Below are 26,186 nucleotides of genomic sequence, written 5' to 3'. Positions count from 1 at the left end.
AGAGGCAAGTACCACATGGATTACAATAATCTATCACTTCCTGTCTAATAGGAAACTGTGGTTCTTAGGAAGAAAGAAAACACAATTATGAAATACGGCATAATGCCAAATAGGTTATAATCCAAAAAGCTCTGGGGGTAAGATGATTCCTATCTTTCAGGCTTGGTCAAACTAATTTCCAAGCATATATCTTACATTTGAAACAAAATCCTTAACACTTGACCCTAAATATGTGTGAAATAATTCAAGAGTCTCATGTATCAAAGGTTAATTATGTGCTTTCCCAATTAAATGTCTTTTAGGCATGCCAGACCACTCTTAGAACATTAACTTTGAAAATATATTTAGAAATTAAGGTTTTTTAAGTTCCCATTTTCTAGAGGTTTAGAGGGGTCTCCATTTCATTAGTTACCTTGAGAACCTTTAGCTCTAAACATGATGCCCAAATTCCTAAAAGTGGTATAGTGGAGATATCACAGATTCTGAGTTTTTATTTTAATTTAGAATCCTGGTACCTGTATTTATATCATATGCATAATTTGCAAAAAGTTATTTTCATATCTCCAAACTTCATGTGCCTTAGTTGTAGAACTACATCTAATCCTGTATGGAAAAGACCTACCATGGTGTGAGGGGTACACTGGGTGCCCAAATTATGCTAGTTCTTGTCCTCTTATTTTTCTGCCTCATTTGTCTCATCATTTTGATTATTCAAAACATTCGAAAAGCTTTGAGATCTGTATGGCATATTGTATATGTTTAGTTTCAAATCACATTTTACCTCATCTGCCCATGAGACGGGTATAAAAGTTCTTGCAACCAAAGATCGGAATGACTTTTTCATTCTGATAAGTACATTTATTTATAGAAAGATAGCAATCAAGAGCACACATGAAACTGAAAGACAGAAAGGACCTTTTGAAAAGGAAGAGGAAGGAGTACATGTAACCTGTGTCATTTTCAGATTGAGGTTCTCTGACATGTGGTTTGCCTGAAGGAAATAATAAGTGATACCAAAGAATTTAACAAAACCTCTTCTACAACTAAAATCTTCTCTCAAAGGACCACCTTGGTGTGGAAATCTGAGGCACACACCCAACTTCACTGGAAAGAGTGATTTTGAAACCAACAGCTAATTTCCTCCAGTCAGCTAGGGAAGGTTTCCCTTTGGCCATGTAATGCACATTAGAAAGAAAAATTGTTTTCTCTCTCTCTCTTTCTTTTAGTTTCATTGTATTTTTAAACAGAGTTAAAATCACTTAAATCTTCTTGCTCAAAAACTTTTCTTTTGCAAATGAAGGTGAGAATTTGAGGGTTTAAATCTATAAAGGCTTGTCTTGGATGTTTTGTCTCAGCCTCCCAAATCAAGTTTCTCTGTTTAGACCTAAATATAATTTTGACATTGAAGTATCCATAATGTTGGTCCCTTTGTAAAACGAAACAAAACGAACAGAGACTCTGATAGCTTGCAAGTAGAAGTACAGCTTTGAAAACAAATCCAAAGAAATGACTGAATAAAACCTCTGTTAGAATGTCTATTGAATTACTGACATGTGACAGAAGCATCCAGCTAACTCTTAGCCTGAGGTGATGAATAGCACCTCTCCAAATGAAATTCTCTGGCTTAGATCCCGTTACAAAAAAACACAAAAAACAAAAAACCAACACTTAGTAAATAATGACTTTATTCCATGGAAGTGATACTTACACAAGGAAACGGTTTCATTATTGCCATACATTACTCCAATAGTAGCCAGAAACATTGCTCAGGGGTTAAGACTGTGGACTCTAACTTGGGGTTGCCTGAATTGAAACTCTGGCTCCATCAATTACGAACTGCGATCCTGGACAGGTTATATAACCTCACTCTGCTCCAGTTTTCTCATCTGCAAGCTGGAGATAATAATATTTTGTAGGATTGTTGAAAGTTTAAATGACAAAGCATATATATGTATATTAGTAAGCAATGTCAGCTACAATTTGGTCACGAAGTCCAGAAACATAAATTAATGTTTACTGTACAAAACCAACATATTAAGTGATCAATTAATGCCTACACCTGACAAGCTAGAAGGTCACCTAGAGGAGTTCCCTTAGGATGACATACCACCCCATTATGCTAGAGTGGTAGAGGACTAATTGGATGATAATTTCCAAATCTGCATCGGCTGATGTGGCCCCGTGAATGGGTTACACACTCACTAGATTTGAACTCTCTCAATTACTTTTTCTGGCATATGCTAAAGACAGGTTTTTTCAGGAAAAAAAAATCTAAGAAACAAATCATTACAATGCATCACAGATATGCATAGTGGAGATGCTATGGAAAAGCATTGACATTGTTGCAATTTCACACAGTGTGAATTTCAACAGATCTATGCATTGCTAATGAGGGACAACCTATGGAATGTGCCATGCAAAATTATTGACCAAATCATAAACAAATGTTATCATGTTATTTCTTACATGTTCAGATTTCTGAGAGCCCAGCATGTTAATACTGATGGTAGTCAATTGAGCTTTTGCCTACCACCGTTAGGAATTTCTCCCTGCCCATACACTTAAGAAAAGACTGGTATTGTGAAGAGGAGCCTTCTCTTAGATGTCTTCTTCTAGGACAACAGACGGAGTCAATAATAAGCTACTCAAAAGGTGAGGATAGAAAATTCTTCCTAAGAGTTTAGGTAGAGACATCTTAGAGTCTTCTGTCATAATGAAAATGGATTTATTTCCAAAGCAGGAAACAGTTGAAAGCAGTGTCATTTTGATGGTGAAGAGAAAGGAGAGATTCAGGGCACATGACAATGCTTGGGGAAAGTCAAATCTAAGATCTTATAAATAAATTAAAATTCTGGTAGAAGCAGAATTTGAATCCAGATTTATCTATAAAAATCTTTGCTCTTTCTGCTTCTGCAGATATTTTACAGTTCCTATTATGTGCCAGAAATCATGCTAGCTAAGGAATTGCCAGATTTAGCAAATGAAAATACAGGATGCCCAGTTAAATCTGAATTTCAGATAAATGATGAATAATTGCTGGACATAATTATATCTCATGCAATATTGAGGACATATTTATATAAAATGAATTATTTGTTATTTTTCATCATTAATCTGGAAGTCAAGTTGATTTACCAGATGAAATACAGTGTACCTAGTTAAATTCAAATTTCAAATAACAATAAGTGATTGTTTAGTGTAGCTATGTCCCATGCAATACTTGGGATATATTTATAGGAAATAAATTACTTGTTCTATTTCATCAGTAATCTGAAATTAAAATTTAATTGGGTGCACTATATTTCTCCTGGCAATTTCTCTATGCTATCTCTATACATTCTCCCTTAATCCAAATTTGCAAAAGTTAGAAGAATTCACCGTTTTTTCCAGTTCAAGTAGATAATAAATGATCAACTTTGAATTAAAACCCTGGCTTATTTCACTTCAGAGTGTGTGCTGGTGGGGATGAGGGGTTTAGACTGCTCTATAAGGTAGACAAGGGATACAGAAAGGGAAGGGATGTCACCATTTTGGTCTGGGCTCTGGTTCTGCACTCGAAGTTTTCTCCTTTTTTTTTTCATTTTAAATTATTTATTTTGAGAGGGAGAGAGGGAGAGAGGGAGAAAGAGAAAGAGTTCGGAGGGGAGAGGCAGAAAGAAAGGGAGAATCCCAAGCAGACTCCATGCTCAGCATGGAGCCTTGCCCGGGGTTCATTCCCACAACCATGAGATCATGTCCTGAGCTAAAATCAAGAGTTGACTACTTAACCAACTGAGCTACCCAGGAGCCCCGGTTTTCTCCTTTCTTAAATTCAGTTTGATCTATTTACTCCATGAATTTGGTTAAATGGAAAAGAATGGGCAAATATTTCTACTCTTGTAAATCCATAAACAGCATGCCAGTTTTCTTGAATCAAAATTCAGGATGTACACTCTGAAAATAATCTGATAAATGAATGAAATATTGAAAAATAATGATGGTCACAAAAATCTGATGTAAATAGTCACTTAACCCATAATTCCAAGTCCTTTATGAGCACACAATAAACTATTTTCCTTCATTTGGTGGTACAACACTTTTTTTTTCTTACATTAATACCACTTCCTGGCATTAATATAATTTCGCATTTGTCTTTAGTGGTTTGCATTTTCCACCTATCAGTATCAGAATCCCTAGATTACATTAAAACCTCTAAAGAGAGATTTATAAGACATATAAGAATTCTTGATAGTAATAATACACCTCCAGTTTTTAATTAATTTCAAATATATTTCTATACCATTTACCACAAAATAATTCAAATAATCGACCTAGAGCACTGGAGTTAAAGAGAAATCTAAACTGGAGACTCATGTGATAGTATTTCCTTTTGCATAATAAACCCAAAGTACATATGAGTTGCTTCTGTTTATTCATCTGTTTTTTTCCTGAGTGGACATAATCTTTTGCACACACCTACCACTCTCTCATCTGATACCGCTCAGAACAAATGCCTTACCTTGGTTGGATATTATATGTGGGTTGGATTGGATGTTGAATACAGGTTGGATGTTGGCTGAATGGTTGGATGTTGAATATGTATTACTGCAGGATATGTTATCCCTCTAATTAATGCAATCTAGTCTAGAAAGAGATTTATATCTGATAATACAACTTGAATAGAATAGAATCCAAAGTACTACCTGAAATAGACTCTGGCTGATTTACTAATAGATTTTTTAAAACTAATGTTCATTTCTGAGACCATTGTACTTAGTGTTGATCTGTAATAACAAAAAAAATACTAACAAATCTGGGGATTTTTTATTTTATTTTATTTTATTTTATTTATTTGGAGAGAGTGAGAACAGAAGCAGGAGAGGGGCAGAGAGAGAGAGGGAGAGAATCCCAAGCAGGATCCACGCTGTCAGCGCAGAGCCTGATGTGGGGTTTGAACTCATAAACTGTGAGATCATGACCTAGGTGGAAACCAAGAGTCGGACACTCAACCAACTGAGCCACCCAGCCACCTATGGGGATTTTGTTTTGTTTTGTTGTTTGAAAAGTACAGATCATGACTCATTAGCAAGTGGATTAAGCCATTTGGAATGAGAAAGATGATCATGCATAGTACATAAAGTGGCAAAGTATTATTTTTATGCTCCTTAAATCCATAGATCTGAGTCAAAAACATTTGAAATCCTACGTACTTTTTTGCTTGGCAAAAAAAAAAAATGTTCTCTTGTATAAATAAATGTTCCCTTAGAACCTTATCTAAAGGGAAACATTAACCTTACTTATTAGAAAATCATAGTTATTGATACCTTTAATAATTAAATGTCACTTTTATTACCCTTTGGTTCATCATTTTCATGGAAGATAGTTTTAGACAGCTATTTATATACCAACAGTGGCTGCCTCAATCTCAAAAACTTTGAAATCCTTTATAATATGAAATTCATCCCCCCTAATGCTAATATCTTATCCATTTCTGCAGCTGCAGAATTGCCAGATTTTGTCTCTCTTCAGTATCTGCCATGAGGCTGTATTCCAGCTCTGGCCTTTTCGTCTGTAGTCTTTCAATATAACCTCCCAATGAGAGGCATCTTTTTTTAACCTCTCTTAATCTCTCTCTCTCTCTTTTTCTTCCCCCTCCCCAACTCTTCTTTATCACACGTGAATGCCTAAAATGCTACATGGTGGCTTATGTCATTTGATTGTTCCAAAACATCTGTAAGGTAGAAGAGAATGTTGGAAAGAACCCCAACTGATTCCACCAAATGCCTGCAGCATGCAAAGCGCTTGTTGAGATGTTGTCAAGTATAATCCTCACAATAAGTTTGTGAAAAGATAGAATTGCTTGCCTATCATAAACCATCTTACTGGGGCACAGAGTGGTAAACTGGGTAGCAGATATATTGCCAGACCAGCTGAGATGCACAGAAGAAAGATTGCTTATACAAGTCATAAGAGAGATGCAGTGAAAGCAGGACAGACTTCTAGTTTAGTGCTGGCTCCTTCCCCCTAAACACTCACATACTTTTGTACCTTTCTGGAGAAATGATAAAAGAGTAAGTGGCTATATTATGAGCATTTCCTTCTAATACATTGGCTTCCAACAGTGTTTTTACGGCATATTTGCAGTTTTAGCATCTTAGAAATATAAGAGTGGTATGTGTTGTTTTCCTAATCTAACAACAGCAATGATAATAACAGAATATCTAGTTTGTTTGTTTCTCACTTTTTTTTGTTTGTTTGTTTGTTTTCATTTTGATGAATGCAGGAGGCCAGATAATAGAGCTCTGGGTATTTAAGCCATTTTCTGCAATAACAACAAAAATTGATTTGTCCCATCATTATCCCTAAAGTGCCAAGTTTTGAGGTCATAAATTATTCTAATCTCGAAAGTATTCAACTTCTGTTCAGCTCTGAACTGGATGAGATTGTCAGGTTCTAAGATTTGAGTCCTATGCTGCTGTGATGAGGAGAGTAAAAAGCATGTAAAATAAATGATTTGCCCAAGGGATTCACATTTATGATTGATTATTGATCTTTTGAAGGGTTTTCTGTAAGTAGAAAAGTTTTTGCATTAAACCTTATTCTAGAACACAATCAAAACATCTTTTACATACAACTTTAACATGGTAACATAACCTATTTTAAAGGCTTGTTTAGGAAGAGGACTCTGGTGCCTGGTGACTCTCATTTTATGTGACTTCCCTGCTGCCTTTGACATTGTTGACAACCAATTCTTCAAATTCTCTTTTGTCCAGGTTCTGACACTTTCTTTTTCTGATACATCGTCTTGCCTTTTTGACAAGTTCTCCTTAATTGGCTCTTCTTGCTTCTATCTTCCAGCTGTGGGGTAGTCCTTGCTCCTCTGCTCATTTGACTTTATTTCCATACTCTCAGAAAATTAAGCTCTTTCTATGGCAGCTTTCTCACAATTTTTTCTCTGAATTACTCCTGGCAGCAGCAGTAATTAATGCAGATTCATTCCATCCTGTGTTTCACCTTAAAAATGTTATTTATTTTCTGTTTCATAATACTTCACTGGAAGCACACATAATAATTTTTTTTTTAGAATTGTGAAAAATTTTAAACATTTTCCTCATATTTTGAAGCATATTTCCAAGTTTTATCTCATTGAATCCATAGCTTTTATGCACCCCTGGCTCTAGTCAGGTCTCTTGGAGCAGGAATACTATCTGAGAGGCTCTGTCTTAAACTATCTTTATCTCCAGCTCTGACCTGCATCTCAAGTTCAGGCACACCTCTGACTGGTCAGGATTTTACTTGGCAGTTCTGGCAAATATCTGACATGCAACATGTTTAAAGCCAAACATATAACCTTCCCTTCCAAACGGACTCCTCTCTCTCTCGGAACAGGATTATGATGTTCCCAGTAACACGAGATAAAGATTTCAATATTATTTTCAATTCCTCTTTTAATTTGCATATAAAATAATTAAATCTTATTATTATATTCTACTTCTCTTTCTTACTTCCTCATAGTCTAGCATCTTCCAGAGTACATGCAAGGATCTTTAACCTTTTTGGAGTCATGGACTGTTTTTGTCAACCGAAGCTCATGTACCTCTCCCCAGAGGATCTATATTGTAGTACATACATTTTTTCTTTTTTTTTTATTTCAAGTTTTTATTTAAATTCTAGTTAATTAACATATATGTTAAAATTGGTTTCAGGTCTAGAATTTAGTGATTCATCACTTACATACGATACCTGATGCTCATAGCAAAAATAGCCATTTAGCCCACCCCCCACCACCTCTCTCCATCAACCCTCAGTTTGTTCTCTATAGTTAAGAGTCTCACATGGTTGGGGCACCTGGGTGGCTCATTTGGTTAAGCGTGGGACTTCAGCTCAGGTCATGATCTCACAGTTCATGGGTTTGAGCCCCAAGTTGGGGTCTGTGCTGACAGCTCAGAACCTGGAGCCTGCTCCAGATTCTGCGTTTTCCTCTCTCTCTGCCCCTCCCCTGATCTGTCTGTCTCTCTCTCAAAAATAAATAGACGTTAAAAATAACTTAAAAAAAAGTCTCTTATGATTTGCTTCCATCCTTTTTTTCCCTTCCCCTATGTTCATCTGTTTTGTTTCTTAAATTCCACATATGAGTGAAACCGTATGGTATTTGTCTATCTCCGACTGACTCATTTTGCTTAGCATAATACACTCTAGCTCCATCCACATGGTTGCAATGGCAAGATTTCATTCTTTTTGAGGATGGAGTAATATTCCATCGTATAGCTATGCCACATCTTCTTTATACATACATTTTTGAGGGGGTTCAAATTCCCTACCCCAATAAAATGGCTTTAGCATCTAGCTTCCTTTCCTCCAAGACTTCCAAATTGCTGTCAGATTTATCTCCCTTAAATACAGTCTTTATTAAGCCATTAGCCAACTCAAAAATGTTACACTATATACACTATAAACCACTCATAGCATAAAATGAGAGAGTTGGGTGATGTTTTAATATGTATTAAGGGTTTATTTGGCTCAGCACTCTATACATATTATTATAGTTAAGACTCACAGTACAATTACCTGATAATATTATCTTCTTTTTATAAGAAGGAAAAGGAGACATACATATTTCGGAGGGCTGTCTTACCTCAAACTTTATAATTTTTCTCTTACTCCAAGTTGCCTTCATTTGTTCTCTTGTCTCAAATCCAAACACTTTACTTTGCCTTACATAAATGTTTTTTCCCCAAAACTTTTTCCAACTTTGTACTCCATGACTATCTTTTTATGAGTTGGAATTCTCTTATTATTCTCCCCCAAATTTGACATGTACATAAGTTTTCATATGTTGCCTTCTCATCTAAGAAAAGGAAAAAACAATCAATGGTCCTTGCCCTTGCTGTCCAACTCCTTCCCATCTTTCAAGGCACACTTTAATTTGTGATTTCCTCTTCCATAGCTTCCCCTATGAACATACAATCAGTAATTTTAAACATACACTCCATTGTCATTTTCTTTTAGTATTTTGTCTGCAATCATTTTGTACTATTCTTAGCTTAGTGCTATATATAACCTCTCAACCCAGTAAACTATAGACAGTTGAAGGAGTCATGCAATTTAATTTACAAACAGCAGGGGCTCCCTATATCTGTTGAATGAATGATTACATATGTATGCATAAGTGACCCATTTTCCAGGCATACAACCCAGCCACATTTTCTAATCTTTATTTTCTCTAAGCTTTGTGAATTCTTTATGAAGTAGAGTGACAAAGAGTGTTGATTTTTTTTCTTTAAAATGTTATTTAAGCATTCACTTTAACCACACTGGAAACATATATTGAACCCTAAAGGGAGTCCTCCGTTTAAAATGGTGAAAAGGGAAATTTCCCTCAACTCTGTGGTTCTTAAATAGGCCATTAGGCTTTTCTTCTGTCAATACTTATTTTCTCAATCAGAATGAGAGACTGGTACAATTTGCCTTAAAAAACAAGAGAAATAGAACTTGTTCATTCTTGAAAATCTATTAAATCATATGTTTAGTGTTAACCGGCCTGGGCATTGACATGGAATGTTGAGAACTATGTCCAGCAAGCCCACAAATACATCATCTACATGATCCTAACTAGAATATTCCCATTAGCTGATGTCTGTGTAGCCGTAAGCCAGGGAGTATGTATAGTACATTTTCAGAGAAGCAAGAAAAATTTAAAAATTCCCAAATCATACATAATAAATCACAGAAAGGGCCTAATATGAAAAGATTACTTCTTTTCTCCCAATTTCAATATTATATGGTTTGTTCTGTCCCTATATGTAAAAGAACTGGACACCCTAAAGAAATCTGAAACATGAATGTTTATGTTTACTTATTTAGTCCTGTATATGTACCACCTTTTTCAGTAGGAGGAAAAATAGGCAATTCATTCATTCTTTTAATAGTTATTGAGTTCCTACTCTAGACTATAACCTCTGCCTTTTCTACCTATTGAGTGATTATCCTTCAGTAAGACATCAGGCCTCTCTCGCTAAATTGCATTCATGTCTAGAAATCACAGACAGCTATAAGCTTACCTCCTTTCAATCAACACTAGAATATGCATTTACTTCAGACACTAAGTAGTATGTACATTTTTTAAGGAAATGTCTAGTTGAAGTATACCATGTAATACAGAAAATGTACCACTCTGTTAATTTTCAGAGAGGAAACACATCCATGAAATCATCAAGCAGTTCAGGAAATCAAACAATATGAACCCTTCTAAAAGTCTCCTTGTAGTATCACTAGACTCCACCCTCCTTCTGCAAAGGCACATCACTATCTTGACTTGTCCATTTTTTAAATTTCTGAAAGCCTGTCTCTTATGTTTACCTGAAACTCACCATCTTGTCATTTACATCCTTAAGTCTGTTAATCACATTTGTTTTAAAATCTCTGATTGATAACTCCAATATCTAGTTCTCCAATGGGTCTTTCTATTGTTTGCTTGTCTTATTTTGGTCATTTGATCCCAAGTCCTGGTATAGTTGATCATTTTTTGTTTTGAGTGTGAAATACTATGTAGGAAAGATTGAAATGATGTTTTGAAGCTTTAGAAGACATTACTTTCCTCCAGATTCAGTTTTTCTTGTTTCTGGAATTGAATTTGAGACTGAGTTTTGATGTTCCTGAAGGCTAGTTTAATTCTGAACTTACTTAAATACACATTTCTTCTCGTGGGTAGGAATAAAGGTCACTTCTTTCTAAACCGTCAGGTAATAAAAGTTGCATGGACTCATATTCTCTTTGACAAATACCAGGAAATATAGCTTTAAGTGTTGTGTTCTACTGAAATCATTCTACCTCTTCTACCTTCCATTATTGTTTGACTTTTGCTATTCTTTATACATTTATGACTGCATTATGTTGTTAATTTTATGTAAATTTTCTCAAATTTTTTTGTGGAAGAGGATGGCATAAGAATACCAAATAAATAAACATAGCTATATGGGGTTTGAAAAATGTTTGGGTTATATTTCAAGGTTCTACCACCAGATAATTTTAATTTTGTTTTTTGGTGGTGCTGTCATCTGCTTGCTTTTGGTCTGGTTTGGTTCGCTCAATATTTCTTCTTAGGAATTTTGTAATAACATCTGAATTATCTGGAAAATGGTCCCTCTCCAACTCCCATAGTTCTAGTGGGCATGTTAGTTTCCTAGGACTGCCATCACGAAGTACCTTAGACTGGGTAGCTTAAGACAAGAAAATGTTTTTCTATCATAGTTTAGGACAGAAGTCTAAAATTAAGGGCTTAGCAGTGTTGGGTCTTTTGGGGGGCCTCACAGAGAGAATCTGTTCTACGCTTTTCTCCTACTATTTGCTGGCAAATTGGCACATGGTGAACTCCCTGTGTTTTTACATTGTTTTCCCTTTGTATATGTCTGTCTCCCTGTCTCTCCTTCTCTTCTCATAAGAACACCAGTCATATGGGATTAAGGACCCACCCCACTCTAGTATGACCACATCTTAACTAAGTTCATGGATGGGAATTCCTGACACTCAAAGCAGAAACAAATAAATCCCTTTATTTGTTTATCCATGAGATTGTTTTCTGCAATTAGAAATTGTTGTTTCTTTGTTTCTTTGTTTTAATGAAAGGATTTTCAATAGAACCAAGCACAGGACAATTTTGAATGTTAGCTGGAAGGCAAGTGAGAGAGAGGGAAATGAGTGTGAATTGAAAATTTTTTCAATATACCTATTGACACAGTTTGAATCATTGGGTCTGTTTCCAGTTTTTTTAATTCATCAAACAATCTAGATATGTACAAATGATAGATTGGTTAAATAAATTAATGAAATTTGCATTCTAAATATTGTGGTGCTATCAAAATTGTAGGGTGGATTTATGTGTACTTACATAGAAAGGGCTCAAATGTTAGGTCAAAAAATAAGCCATGGAACAAGGTGTGTATTTTGATGTCATTTATGAAAACCATGCTTGCACACATATGCACCTACATACATACACACTTAGAAATGTATACCAGATGGTATATCGAAAACTGCTGATACCGGGGGCAAAGAGAAAAGATTTCTAATTTTATCCTTCTATGTATTCTTTCTTCATATATTGCCATATATTCATTTACTACTAGCTTCATTAAAATCAAACAGGTCATCAACACAAAAGGAAATAATCTTGGCAGTGTTTCTTGCCTTCTTTGACAGGCTGTGTTTTCCTTCATTCCCATGTGTTCTCATAGTTGTAGAGACGGTTGGCCTTTGAAAAGCATGTATGTGTGGCACATACATAAGTACCTGCGGGGAATAAGAAGTTATCAGTGGTGAATAAAGAATGCTGAGCTGAAGCTGAAGTGGACAGGAGATCTGCTCCTTAGCCTTAGGCTTTTGCTGCCACGGGGCCGTTATAACCCAGCATTGTGATCTTTATATATATTTCTTGATGCACATTTTTCAGTCTGTCTGTAGGATAAATTCCTAGAAGCTGTGCCGCTGAGTCCAAATAAATGTACATTTTAGATTCTGATTGATATAACTAAACAGAAGCCAATCACTATTACTGGGTTAGTATTACTAAATGGCTTTCCTCAGATATTTAGGTGAAGTACAGATTCTGGTTGGATCTTGGCGAGGGCTCCCAAAGTATAATGTGGCATTTTTATTTAATAAGAAAATTGGCTTTGCTTGCGTTCTCCCTTAGTGCAAATTTAAACTGCTTGGTGTCAAAAAATAGAGAAAAATGGCATTCGCTTCTCCCTTCTCATCCCCACACACATCAAAGCTGGTACAGCTGTCTCTGAAAAGTAGACATCTTTCACTTACGATGAAGGCAACAATAGAGACAGAACTGAGCCTCATAGCAACAAATCAGATGCCTCTAGGAGAGCCAAATGGAACAGCACAAGGCCCTGTGCCAAAAATCCGAAGAGGCAGGAAGTGCCTTGGGATGGGCTCCAGCTGCAGCGGAAATGTGAGAAGCCTCAAATGGTTAAAAGGAAATAGTCTGCCAGGGGAGAGACTTGTGTGTTGCAGGAGGTGTTGCTACAAAGAATTTTCTCTAGCTCTTTCTTGTTGAGTTATTTAATACCACGCATATCAGTTTTTTTTGTACTGAATTTCACTGCACGAGGTAGGGAAGGGGTACGGAAGACAGATACTGATTTCACCTCTTCTGCTGATGCTGCCATCTCGTCCTGCCTGTGACATCCCCATGAAAACACCACTGAAGGGTCAATGAGCTGGAAAATGGCTACTTTTATCCTCTAAAATAATATTTCACTGATATCTATGCTTGAAAATTCACACAGTATTTCAAGGATATAGATTTATTATGAAATGTAATTTTTGCTCTTAGGGAAGGCATATACTTTCATTAAAGGAACATTTCACCCAAAGGGCAAATATAAACAGAGATGAATGTATTCATCGGTTTGAAAATCTATATGATGAGGGAAGGGGCAAATAACATTACTCCTGTTAAAGATTCTATATCCGACAAAATGAGAACTAGTATGGTGTGACCTTAACTGAATATAATCTGTGATGCAATCTAGAATATTCATAACATAGCTTTTATTTGTGAAATTTCTTTTTTTGTATCAATTTGCAAAGCACTGTCACATGCCCTCACTGGCAAGCAATTTATGCCAATTAGTAATCTTGTGAGTTTTGCAAAATAGGTGTTAAATTTGATTCACCCATGTTCCCTCAAGTCCCTTTGTAAAAAGGTCAGAGTCTAAAATTCAATAAGCAATTCTGAGATTACAGACCTGAGAGGTAAAGTACGTTACCCAAGGTCATACTGGTTAGTAACAGAGTAAGACCTGCACTTCTGCAGAGCTCAGAGGCACAACCACTGAAGTCCTACTCGCTTTTATCCTCTCTCTCTCTTGAGAGACAACGTGGGCTCTTTGTCATCAGGCTTTTCTCTGGTTCACTGTCAATAACAGACATTATGATTTCAGAGCCGCTCTCCACACTGAGAAACTTTTCTTCGTACTGAACTACTTACTACACTTAGTGTCATGTGGCATTAGTTGTGCAGTTTGGGCTCCATGGAAGGAACATTATTTTCACACTGAAAAGGATAAAATGCACATGAAAAGGCGCAATCAAGTCCAAACACAGGTATAAAGAGAGAATGAAAGAATAGCTAACAGCTTTTAATGAGCTCACACCTCGAAGGCCGAGAAACTTTGGTGTGATGAAAAGAGTGCAGGTTGTCATATACAGGTTGAGTTTCAATTTTGACTTTTACCTTTTTTGCTGTGTGGAATATAATCAAAATACTTCTAGCTATTTTGAGCCTTGGATTCTTCAGTGACAAAGTAGGCATGGTAATAGCTATGTCATAGGGTATTTTTAAAGAGCTAAAATAATGTATGTAAAATGAGTATGCTTCTTGGGTGCTTAATACATTTTAGCTATAATTAATGCAGTATGAAATCAACTTAGTGAGATGACTTAGATTGCATGTGATTTCCAGAATATATTCTAATTAATAAGTGATTTATCAGAACTTTGGGGGGAAATAAGTGGGTATTAAGACTTAGCAAGTATTCACTGAAATCAAATCATGATACATGCATCTTAATTTATAAAGAGTGGTGCTAGATCAGGGGTCAGCAGAGTAAAGCCTAGGGGTCAGATCTGGTCTGCAGCCTATTATATGGCCTGAGAACCATGAAAGTTTTTATATTTTTAAATGATTGGAAAAACAGCTTAAAAGATATTTCACTGCCTACGAAAATCATATGAAATTTAAATTGCAGTGTCCATAAATAAAGTTTACTGGAACACAGCCACACTCATTCACTGGCATTAGGTCTAAGACAGCTTTCCATTGGAATGACAGAGCTGACTTAGCCGCAACAGAGATCATATGACCTAGAGGCCTAAAGTATTTACTACCAAGCTTTTTATAGGAAAAGTTTGCAGACCTCAAGGTAGAACATTATTAGGTCAGAGAAAGACCCCAGACACATTATATCTGTATTTCACCAAGTGTTTAAATCAGCCACCTTGGGGCGCCTGGGTGGCGCAGTCGGTTAAGCGTCCGACTTCAGCCAGGTCACGATCTCGCGGTCCGGGAGTTCAAGCCCCGCGTCGGGCTCTGGGCTGATGGCTCAGAGCCTGGAGCCTGTTTCCGATTCTGTGTCTCCCTCTCTCTCTGCCCCTCCCCCGTTCATGCTCTGTCTCTCTCTGTCCCAAAAATAAATAAACGTTGAAAAAAAAAATTAAATCAGCCACCTGTGACAGAGGCAGCTAACTGAGGAACAAACACAAGTGCTGCTCCTGTATATTCTGTACATATTTCTGGAAGGTGCCTGCCCCCTATGATTATATATCCCAGGCTCCCTTCTTCGAGGTGTGTGGCCATGTGAAAAGCTTGGCCAATTAAATATGAGTGAAAATAACATGTATCATTTCCAAGAGAGAGTTTTCAAGAAGCAGGAGTTCCTTCTCCTATGCATTTTACCCAGCAGGTTCTAGGGGATGGCTGAGCCACAAAACATATAGAGCCAGGGGCCCTGGACTGCATGTCAGAAGTGGCAACCTGCCCACCTGAAGCACCTGTTTTGGACTTCTATTTGAGTAAAAAATAAAGTTCTGTTGTATTATCACTGAAACTTGAGGAGTTTGTTTATTAGTGTCTCTCTAATTCACTCTTAAAATGTTCTGAAAAAGATAAGGCAATGTGTCTGAATGAAAATACTTACATGCATTTAGTAATGATCATCTGTGCTCAAACAGGGTTGGTTAATCAATCGATGCCAACATGGATGGAAGAGGTGTAACACCTGCATTCTTCCATCCTTACTCCCACACTAAGAACCAATACTGCAGGACACAATTAGTAATTTTTAATGTTTTAAGCCTGCCTTCAGAAGAATTCTTTTGGTGCACCTGGGTGGCTCAGTCGGTTAAGCATCTGACTTGATTTTGGCTTAGGTCATGATCTCAAGGTTTCTGATATCGAGCCCTGCGCAGGGCTCTGTGCTGACAGGGTGGAGCCTACTTGAGATTCTCTCTCTCCCACTCTCTCTGTCCCCTCCCCAGCTCCTGTTCTCTCTATATCAAAAATAAATACATAAACCTTAAAATAATTTTAAAGACGATTCTATAATTATACAGGAGATTGGACTAATAATTCCTCTAATTCTGTCTTTCAGTCCTTGAATTTAATCATTAAATGCTTTCTTGCTTTAATCATGCATGTGTTATTTTGTTTCAAAAATTTAAAGGTCAGTTAGATAAAAAGCAATTCCGTGACTTTGGTTTTCTATAAATTGACGATATACACAGGTCCTAAATATACAATTCAGGGACTTTTGATTAAGTTATTCATTTTGTCATACAGTAAATAAGGTACCCTGGGGAATAGGAAGATATGATGAAGGACTGGTGTACTTGTTAAGATATATCCATCTGCAAGTAAGAAAATACCAACTAACACTGGCTTAAATAATAGAAATAAAGATATTTAATCATTTCACGTGAAAGAAGTTTGCACCTGACTGAGACCATGTTAACCAAGAGATCTATGTTGCCATCATACACAATAAGATCAATTAGTAGTTAGGTAATAAGTCATACTGACATCATATAGCTGATAAGATATACTGAGAAGGGCTTATTGTTTCTTTGTTTTTATGGCCAAAAATGTATAATCTAATCATGAGAAAACATCAGATAAACTCACATTGTGGGACATTCTATCAAATAATTGACTAGTACTCTTCCAAAGTGTGAAGGTTATTTAAAAAAATAAATAAATTAGGAAAGATTGAGAAATTATCACAGATTGAAGGAGACTAAAGAGACATAATAACTAAATTCAATGTGGCAATTTTTAGTGCATCCTGAAATAGAAAAGAAGATATTAACAGAATAACTAGAAAAACCCAAATATGGTCTATAGTATAATTAATAGTATTATACCAGCATTCATTCTTAGTTTTGATAATTGTATTATGGGTATGCAAGATGTTAACATTAGGAGGAGCTGGTTAAGGGCATATGGGAATTATCTGCTATTTTTGTCACTTTTCTGTAAATCTAAAATTATAAATATAAATATAAATATAAATATAAATATAAAAGCCTGGAGTTGGTAATTCCAGATGCAGTAGGGTGATGCAGGAACATCATCAGGAGCTAAAGATTTGTTTCTACTTTCCTATTCTGCCATTTTTCTTTGTTCCCTTTTTTCTCTAGGTCTAGCTGCATACCAGATATTCTCCACCGCAGCTCAGATCGACACATCTCCATCCTGCTCTATTCCTGGGCAACTAGCCTTCTATAGGGTTACCAACTGCTCTGTGGCTTCTGGTCAGGCAATGCCTGCAGAAGATCAGCATGCAAAAAGAGTGGGTTTTTATTCACTTGGGTCTTTCCACCTCAGGCAAAGGTTTACAAGAGCCTGAGTCCCTCTACCTATGTTCCTGGTGACAGTTACTGTAGGATACCTCTCTCCTAAAGCTATGATTACAGCCCTTTACATATTCTCATAAACACTCCTGTTCCTGGCATTTTCAAGCCCACTCGTAGTAATGGCACCCTGCAATTGTAATCCCCAAGGGCTACCTGTTCCTCATAGTTCTCTTTTATCCTGCTCATACTTTATGAAACTCTCAATGACCACACTTGCATGTGCTGTCTTATTCCTGCTTAAATTCTGATATATCATTGTCACAAAATAGCCCATGCAGTTCCAAGCATCATATATGCTCTCATGTAATTAGACAGGTGAAAGCATATAGTGCTTTTAGATACACACACACACACACACACACACACACATGCACACACCTGCTATACATGGTTTCAATTCTACCTCTGTCACTTACTGGCTTCATAGTAGGTCTGACACCTAGTGAGTACTCAGTATTCTCCATCTCATTACCAGAGAGTTAATCGTGCTGTTGTTCAGGATAAATGACTCTAGAGTCATCTTTTACTCACTTTCTTTCCAACCCCATAGCCAGTATGATGATGAATCTTATCAGTTTTGCCTCCAAAATATATCTAGAACCAATCAGTTACTACCCTCTGCACCCTCACAACCCTAACTCACCATGTCTCTTTGGATAATTGCTTTGGTCTCCTGCTTTGACTGCACCTGCCCTCTTTCACACACTCAGTGTTATCTCAGGGACAACCAGAGACTTCTTTTCAAATGTAATTTCCATCTTGGGACTCTTCTGCTAGAACTCTCCCACTTAACTCAGAGGTAGAGCCCTACAAGATCTGCCTCCTTCTGTTACTTTCTTCCCTCACCTTATCTGTATTATTTTCTTCCTTAGGCACTGTCAGCCACACAGAGTTCCTTATTTTTGCTGAAACATAGCAAGTTTGCTTCCATCTCAGGGTCTTTGTTTTTTCCTCTACCTGAAACTTTATTCTACCAGATACTTCCCTAACTCGCTCCCTTGCTCCCTTCACTTCTGTCAGCTCAAATATCAGCCTTTCTTTATGACCCTAAATAAAAGAAAATGAAACAAAACTCCTTTTCCATTATACCGTCAACCCTCCTTATTCTGTTTTTGCATTGTTTTTCTCCATAGAACGTTACCATTACTCACATATATTAGTGTTTTTCCATATGCATACGTGCATATGCATGTACACATATATGTATAACACACATACATTCTTTTTCTCTCATTAGAATATGTTGTCCTTAATGCTATAGATTTTACTCATTATTATATCCCCATTGCCTGGAATGGTAGCTGGTACATAAAATGTACGTAAAATAATTTTAAGTAAGTGAATGTATGAGTATCAGTTAAATGTAAATCTGGAAAAAATGCTTTTTAAAGGTTATTTCCCTCCTGGGATTTGGGGACATCTCTTCATATGAAAGAAGCAAGAGAGAATTTGAACAAAATGACTTCATCACCCACTGACGAAGCTGCTCAGAAAAGGGAAAGTCACTGCTCATCAAGAATGCCTTCAACATTCCTCTTACAGAGCCAACCTGAATGGAGACTTCCTTAGGCAGCTAGAGACAAGTTTTATGGATACAGTAAATAAATTTTTATTGCTAAGCAAGCCAAAATGTAAGCAGGAATGCTTAATGATACTCTAGCTACCCGGGGAGTGAACTTTCGCCATCCTTCATACATTGCTGACATGTCAACTACAGCACTTCACACTTGACTGAGAAGCTATTAAAACAATTACCAGGTCATTAACAAGGGCTTTTAAGACCAGTTTTGAAACCATACTAGTGAGAAAATTTGCTTTGATAGGCATATTAGACCACAGGGTGGCCTAGATTTGGACAATTTCCAACTGTCCTCTGGCTTCTCTTCTCTTACTCTTCTGATTTCTAGGGACACTCCCAAAGGTAGGTAGATGACTATTTAAAATTTCATTAAAATGGCTTCCATTTATGCCTGAACAAAGGGAAGACAACTGCTTGTGCCTGTGGTTCTCAGTATCCAGATTCAGATACAGTTTTCTGTAACCAACTTTGTCGGGGCTTACTCCCCTCAGAGCTTGAGGCCTTCTCTCACCCCCAACACCCAAGTTCACTGGCTCATATGGCCTATAGCTGTCCTAAAGCTTCCACAGAAGCAGCTCACCCTCCCCTTGCTTCCCAATGCCACACGGTACTTTCAAATAACCCTCTCTCCACTGCAGGCAAGATTTCTACCCCTTCTCTCCTCACAAGGTATAGAGAAGAACACGCACCTGTCCTGGTCATAATAATTTACATAGATTATAAGTTACAGACATGCCTAACCAAATAAATATATGTTTGTATTTTAAAGAGGAGCCTAACACAAATGGATTAAGTGCTGTTTAACTTGTTAGCTCTGAGGAAAATAGTACTGTTCTATTTTATTGAGGGAAAAATTAAAGAACACAATGAATGATACAGAGACCAGTTAGGAAGGTCTTAACTAACTCTCTCTTAATTTACGATTACATGAAAAACTAAGCAATAACTATCATTACCAGATGTCATTTTTTTGACCTTCCCTTTTTCCCTAGGGTGGGGTTCTTTATAAATAGGCCAGACATATAGAGATAGAGAGATGAATATGCATGCCAAAGAGATTAGATCTCATGTAGCTGAAATCTGACAGCTAAACCAGGTAGCCATTCTAGGCGGGTATTCTGATCCTTTAACACTTTCCACAGGACATTCTGTAGCAACTTTACTGCTTATTTGGGACACTGATGAGGAACGTCTTCTTACTCATTTATGGCAACATTAAACAGTTGGTCAATGTGATTTCTAAACAAAGAAATTCCTAAAGCAGAGGATGTACAGATATTACATGTTCTCTCTTACTGCCGACACCTAGCCTATCTCAGAAAGAAAACAGAAATTTTGTAGAACTTCACTTAATAAGCCCTAGTCAAAGTCTGTTACTAATATGGAGACTCAGGCCTCTTTGGGGGCTTTTCCATAGACTCTTGCAGAACAAGTAACAAGTATACTTTTTGATTAGGAAAGTCTCTCTCTTTTTTCACATCAATTTTACTGCCAGCACATCTCCTCCCACAGAAAATAACTGAGTAGAAATCAGATCTTGATATTCTACTCATAGAGTCTGGCTGCAATCAATTGCAACTCTTATGGGAAGTAATCCTGCTGTCAGTTTTGTTTCATTTATTTCTTAGACTACCTAAGAGACCTATTTCAGTACTTAGAAAAATACAGATTGTTTCAGGTCTTCATGCTGTTCAAAGTAAACTACTAATAATAGCAAAATAATGGTTGGTCCCTTAATTTTAGTGATTGTTTACAATAATTAATGAAAATTCTATCATCTTCAGATAAGAGTGTTGCAGTTTGAGAATCCAAATTTTTTTCTACACGTGAACAAAAGAGACATCCTATAGTCCTTCTAGTACATACACTTTGTTATCTTACAAATCACATAATTAGTTACCACATGTTTATTTTTTCTCATATGACAAAATAGGTCGTATTATCTGTTGCTATATAAAAAAAATACCTCGTGATTTAATGCCTTTAAACAAGAATAAACATTTCTTGTCTCACGGTTTCTGTGGATCAGGAATCTGGGAGGAGTCTGATGGGCTCCTCTGTCTTGGGGTCTCTCTTACAGGGTTGCAGTCAGGGTGTTGTGGGGGCTACAGCCATCTGAAGGCTTCAGTAGGCAAGGGAGATCTAGATCCAAGATGTCCGACTTACATAGTTGGCAAGTCGGTGCTGGCTGTTTGCAGGAAGACTTAGCTCTCCACGGTATGGACGGCTCCACTGGACATCTTGAGTAGCCTCCTCATATACCTGTTGCATTTACCCAGAACAAATGGTCCAAGAGAGAAGAGGGCAGAAATGACAATGTGCTTGATGACCCAAGCTTAGAAATCACACACTTTTGCTCTGCTGTACTCTACCAGTCACACACATAAACTCCGGCTCGGGTGGGAAGGAGTACACTAACTAGGGTATGAGTCATTGGCAATCCTCCTGGAGATTGGCTGCCAGATAGCTACAAGCTAGCACCAGGTAGACACCCAATAAATACTAGTTGAATGATTTTTCTTTTTTAATAAAGTAGGAGAATGAGAAGCAGAAAGTGGAATGTCCAGAAGGAACCACAATGCTTGAATAAGCACCACATGCCCTGTTGTCTACACTGTTCTGTAAACAAATGAGAAAACTTCATTCTAAATTATTCACATAGGACCTTATTTTTATTTCTGCTTTGTAATAAATATTTTTAAAGTGAACAGTTAGGTAAAGTATAACAATTTTAATAAGTCTCTTAAGATACCCAAATATTATAACTTTGTAGTTTCCTCATCTGGGTTTGACAAAGTTACAGCAGGGAACTGCTGAACTTAAACCAGTTTTCAAATGGTTATCATAATTCTTTTAAAAATTATGTACAAATGGGGTTCTACATTGTTTTAGTACCCTTCCATAAGGAGTTCAGTGAGAATAATGTGCATAAAATTCACAATCCTGATTATCCCATTGTAACGTATATAAATTCTCCAATTTCATCCTTTTAAAATAAAGAAACAATAAAAAAACAAATAACATTAAAAAAAATTTTTAAATGTGACTAACACTTGTAAATAAAAGATACACATTTTCCTTCCCTTAACCACTCCTTTCCCAAAAGATCAATGGGGTTCTCCACCGGAAGAGGGAAAATGATTTTTGAAACCAAGTCTCTGCTTCATCATTTCCTCTTCAAGTCCTTTTGTCCTTGGAATTAGTAGAATAAGGTGGAAGTTCTCTTAGAAGTCATCGGTGCACATCAGTCTTTGGCTTGAAAGTTTCGAAAATTTTCTGAGAGGGAAAAAGTTCTCAACACACTAATAGCCAACTTTGTTCCTTTGAAAATTAAACGTAATTACTTCACTTGGAAGATTATTTCACAATTCAGTAGATTCACTTCCAGGAAAATTGTCTGCTTTAGTTTCTTTTTTTCTCTTTATACTAGACTTTCAGTAGCTCTCCTTTATTTTGTGAGGCACCCTGCGGGGAATGGGAATGCTTTGCAAATTAAACACTATTTGAGTAAATTCAACATGGAAATGAAGGCCTTTATACCAGAAATTATATTTAGCCTCTGCTATTCTCCTTTGTGTCAAGGATGATGGTCAATTTCAGCATAGATATTCATATTTACTATAAAAGTGGTGCTAAAAATCTAATATTGCAAGTGTTTTTGTGAGAGAGTACTTATGTATATGGATTAGTAGCACTGGACTGTTCTGTTTCATGGTACACTTTTTTTTTTTCTGTCCTCTGTGTTTCATCAACGTTCTGAAACAGTCAGTAACTAGACTCTACACTGCTTCTTTTGGTTCTTTTGTTCTCTCCTCACAAATCATTCTCTCCAGCCCTTAAAAGACTTGTTTTTCATCTTAACTCATTCCAAATTTGTTTGTTGTCTCTTTTAGTATGTTTTCTTGTTTTAAATCATGAGGTGGGAAGCCTTGATTGTACTTTTATAATTTTTTTAATGTTAATTTATTGTGAGAGAGTAAGCGTGAGCGGGGAAGGGGCAGAGAGAGAGGAGGATCGAGGGTCGAAAGCAGGTTCAGTGCTAATAGACGCAAGCTCTATGTGGGGCTCGATCATGACCTGAGCCGAAGTAGGATGTTCCACTGACTGAGCCACCCAGGTGCCCTGGCTGTACTTTTAGAGCTTCATTAGGAAACTTAAATGGTTTTGGCTGCTTGACTGATGGATATAGGTACAAGTATATAAATATAGATAGATTATAGATATAGATAGATTTAGATATGGACATAGGTAGAGATAGAGATAGAGATAGAGATAGATAAAGATATGTAGACAGATATGCAGAGAAGAAGCACTGTATAATATAGCAGAAAGAGCAGAGGACTACATAGTAGGAATCTTAGTTCTAGGCTTTGCTGTTATACTTGCCTGCTATGGGTAATTGAGGAAATCAGTAACCACTCTGGTCTGCCTTGTCTTCATTTATTCCCTCATTCATTCAAGAAGCACGTATTATGTACTTGGGGATACAGTCATGTATAATATAGGCTAGGTTTTCCCTTTTTTAGAACTAAAGTGTAGTGAAGATTGACAAATTATAAACAAGTAAGCAAAGAATTTAGAGTCTTTAGATTTGGTAATTGCTTTTAATGAATTCATGTAGTAATTTGTTAGAAAATGACAGAAGTAAGAAGGGGGGCTGTATTTAAATAGAGAGACAGGAAAGCCTCTGCCTAAGAAGGCATTATTGGAGTAAAAAGGACCCAGGTATGAGACAAATCAGGGGAAGTGTAGAAAGAGCAAATCAGAAAATGTAATTTTAGGTGCTTTTGTTATTTTAGGTCGTAATTTTATTTATATAAGTACCTCTCTGTCAAGGCCCCCTTGAACCCTTTCTTTAAAGAAACTTTTTAAAAAAGTTTTCTGATCATCCCACCCCTACATCTCTGTTTAAAAGACATAGATGGTGTCCACATCCTTAGACCTAAAAAATGAACTCTGAGAGGATTCAAATTCACGTTCCCCTGGAGTGAACTGCTTCACCATTACTGGATAAGAAATACTAGATTCTCCAAAGCAATCTTGTAGATTTCTTTGGGATTTCCATGTGGTTTCACTTCTCAACTTCCTACTGCTGAGGCCATTTTTTTTTTCCTCTGTGTAACTCTTTCATAAATTTCCAAGTTAAGAGAATAGTTTGTTAATTTTGACTTGTTAAGGGAAAGTATATGTTTAAGAGTTATTAAGAGGTCAAGATTTGGCCGCCTGGTGGCTTAGTTGGTTGAATGTCAGACTCTCAATTTTGGCTCAGGTCATGATGCCAGGTCGTGGGATTGAGTCCTGTCTCAGGCTCTGTGCTGAGCATGGAACCTGCTTAAGATTCTCCCTTTCTCTCCCTCTCCCTCTTTCTCTCTTTCTCTTTCTCTCTCTCTCCCTCTGCCCCTCTCTCCTGCTCGCATGCTCTCCCTATATATAAAATAAATAAAATAAAATAAAATAAAATAAAATAAAATAAAATAAAATAGAAGTTCAAGATCTGATTTTGACTCCACCGGTAAATAGAACTTAGTAAGAACTTGGGCAAGATCTTGGACAAATGATTGTAATTATTGGGGCCTCACTTTCTTTATGTATAGAATGCAAACATTGAACTAGATTGGCTAGTTGTGAAAAATTTTAATTCCATTTTCAAAGGAAATCTTTCATGGAATTCCAGTGCTTTAGTCAGTTATCATTTATTTTGTAAATGATAGAAACTAACTTACGAAAAAGGAATTTATTATAAGAATGTAAGGTGGTGGTGACCACAGTGTTAGAATTATGGCTGATTCTAATAGGGACTATTAGACTGGGCACTAGTCCCTCAGTAAATTTGCGACAGAATAATTTTTATACATTAGCATTTGAGAAAGACTCTTTCATAATACATTACCTAAGAAAATGATGTGTGTAAAAGCCCAACGGTCCATTTTCTTCCTCCCTTTTCCCTTTCTGAACAAGGACGAGGTAATTCTACTATTGACCAAAGAGCAATGTTCACATGTTCTACCTGTCAAAACCATGCTCTAACCAAACTTATCAAATGCCTCTGTTCATTCCCCCCACTACCTTGTCACATAATTAATATTATATGCCAAAATTCCAGTGAGTTGGCATCAAGTGAGCACCTAATTGCTTGGCATGGTATATGTGTAAAAACAATCTGCAGGGTGAAGTATGACTAAGTCCTCCTTGAAGAGACCTCATGAAGACATTAGTATAGCAGGCCAAGGAAAACAAAATGATACCAACATTTCACTATTCTGACTAGAACATTTCCTAAAACATTCCTGGAAATGTAATAAATGTATCCTTCTTAAGGGTTAAATACTTTTTTTTTTCAAATTACCTTTAATTTTATAGTCAATCTCCACTGAAATAATATTTGCTTACCATTAGTGAGTCCAGTAAGAGCTGCTCAAAATGCAATTTTCTCCCTGGGGCCACTCTGTTCCATGTTTATTGTTACATCTTATCATGTCCTCCAAAAAATAAAAATAGAAACTGCTTACTGGCAGTCATGACAGATGAATTCACCATTCCTTGCCAGTAATCATGAAATACTTTGCACATGAGATTTCTTCAAAGTAATATCTTTTTTGGCTGTTTGAACCTTTTTTAAAAATCTATCTATTTTTTTTTATTCTCACAGAATTACTTTGCGTCCAGCAGATAGCAAATTTTAGCATATCGATTTTATAAGTAAGCTGATAAAAGTTAATTGATTTGCCCAGGACCACATGGCATGGTTGGGACTGAGATTAGAAACTTATTTTTTTAGTTTCCCGGTTTAAAGTGTTGTATACAGGAATGAAGATCTCACACATACATAGTTTACAAGTGCTATGTAGGTTGCAGAGCTATTTCTAACATGAGGCAAGATTCTAGGAAAGCTCACCAATGTAACTGATTTTTGTTTTTTGCTGTAGCTCCTCAGCAGTAGAAATTCACACAGGCCCTTCCTATCTGTAGTCTCAGACTTTGTTCTTCTCAAGAGAGCAGTGCCATATTGAGGAAATCTAAAAGGGAAATGTATACCTTTTATACACATAGTATATTCTGAAATAACTCACGATGACTTCAATAATGACCTTTGTTACAAAGGATCCAAATGTGTACAGAGAGAATGCGAAAGCCTAGAGATTATTCTGGGTCCCAGTTCAGTCTCGATGCCTAACACTTTACCCCTAAGCAGATGGAAAACTTC

The 26,186-nt window shown here is 36.6% G+C and overlaps 1 long non-coding RNA gene across 1 annotated transcript; it reads right to left on the bottom strand.

Moving 5' to 3' along the window:
- Positions 1-11,916: 11,916 nt before the first annotated feature.
- Positions 11,917-25,454, bottom strand: LOC122492357. The gene is made up of 3 exons (XR_006299593.1): positions 25,373-25,454; positions 21,149-21,244; positions 11,917-12,267 (listed from the first exon to the last, which is right to left on the bottom strand). It is a non-coding gene; the product is annotated as an uncharacterized LOC122492357 (long non-coding RNA).
- Positions 25,455-26,186: the final 732 nt, after the last annotated feature.

The sequence above is a fragment of the Prionailurus bengalensis genome, chromosome C2 (assembly GCF_016509475.1).
Source record: "Prionailurus bengalensis isolate Pbe53 chromosome C2, Fcat_Pben_1.1_paternal_pri, whole genome shotgun sequence".
Classification (NCBI taxonomy): domain Eukaryota; kingdom Metazoa; phylum Chordata; class Mammalia; order Carnivora; family Felidae; genus Prionailurus; species Prionailurus bengalensis.
The sequence above is the reverse complement of the archived record's forward strand: the minus strand, read 5'-3'. Positions and strand labels throughout refer to the sequence as shown.